The sequence below is a fragment of the Lygodium microphyllum genome, chromosome 9, assembly GCF_053477565.2.
Source record: "Lygodium microphyllum isolate KBCC chromosome 9, Lygodium_microphyllum_v1.1.10, whole genome shotgun sequence".
NCBI classification, from domain to species: Eukaryota; Viridiplantae; Streptophyta; class Polypodiopsida; order Schizaeales; family Lygodiaceae; genus Lygodium; species Lygodium microphyllum.
In genome coordinates this window covers 89,450,481-89,452,185 of record NC_141143.1, presented here as the reverse complement: position 1 = coordinate 89,452,185, position 1,705 = coordinate 89,450,481, and positions in this window count along the sequence as shown.

The window sequence follows — 1,705 nt, the reverse complement described above, 5'->3', positions numbered from 1 at the left end:
GGAGACAAGATGGTGATGTGCATGGATATGGATTTCAGTCAACTACTAAGAGGACTCCTCCGAGTCTATTGGAGGAGACACCTCACACATGGTATCAGAGCCTAGGTTTCAAAAGAGATTTTAGTGTAAGTTCAAGTAGTAAATGTATAAAAGGAATGAATAAAATAACCACACTTGTTTGAAGAAAATTGTTGTTGATTATCTTGCACTAATACTAGTATACACATTGTGCCCACAGGAACTTAGCGATGAGGAAGCTACACATTTGCGGGATATTTTTCCCATCATGTATCAAGTAGCCTTAGGGTCGAATAATTTCTCATATTGCAAGGCTATGTTTGAGATAACGAAAATGATCTTTATTCCTCCAATTGTATTGCAACCTTATCCTAACTCATGGTACATGAGAGATTTCTGGCCAAGGAATAGGTCACATATGGGGATATATTCTAGGCATAACATCCTTCTTCATTACGAACTGTGGAGGATTCGATGGATTGAATGACTAAGGATAGTTAAGATATACATTTTGTTTAGTGCCTTTGTTGAACGGTTACTAGACATTGGGAATGAGCCTATACCTGAAACCTGGTAGGTATATTGGGTGCTACAAATAGTACCACCCACGAGAGTTGTAGTGCCAAGAAGGCCTTATTTTAGCACGGGATGTTTTGGTTACCCCCAAGAGCCACCATATTATGTTGTTTTCCATGTACATGAGAATCTACTAAGATATGAGAGTATTGATCCTGATACTTTTCATGAGGAAAGCATCCATGAGATGGTGTGTTGGTAGATCATAGTATGATCAAAATATGTTTGTAAATACTTTTCATAAATATAAAGAAGAACGTGAGTTATGAGCTTATGATGATATTTGAGTTGCTTTGACAAGTTAATGATGAACTACACTTTATGCGATTGATTTTTGAGATCATGTATTTCACTACTTGCCAGTCCAACATGTTGGAATTAAGAGAGAGTGTAATGGCTATCTTAGAGAAGAATTGTCTATGGAGTTATTTTAGCTTACGAAGGGGATACAAGTGGAGCCCAATCTGGGGATGAGACAACCCTTACTTTTACTTAGACTCAACTTTATATGAAGATGTGAAAGTCCATCTTAAGTTGTTAAAATGGCTTGAAGAACTAAAATTGGTTCAATGTTTCTTATTTGAAGGATAAAGGGTTAATGATACTATGACAATTAATGGGGAGACAATGACCCTACATCATTGGGTGTATGAAAAAGTCATCCAAATTATACCTCCTGACCATATACTAGTCCACGGGAGACATGCCTGAAATGGCTACTCTATCAAAGGATACCCTCCTTTACCGTGTTTACAGAGCCTTAGAGACAGATAGGAAACCCCCTTACTTTGTAAATGTACCATTACACGAAGTCCATGACTGATCTCCATTGTATTTCTTCTTTTGATGAATAAAGATTACCTTATTTTCTAAAGATGATTAAGAGAGAGTAGGTATTTTAACTCTTGGAAAATCAAATCTAACATTCAGCTTGTGTGGTAATTGAAATCGCCAACTAGTGCAAATTGATGAAACATACGAGGAACTCCAAGGGAAGAAGTTTCTTCTCAAGCAAACACCACCACCTAGGTTTAGTAGTGAAGGAACCAATGTGAACCACGATGCAAAAGCCTGGATTGAGGCTATGGATGACTATTTCCTAGCCGCTGAG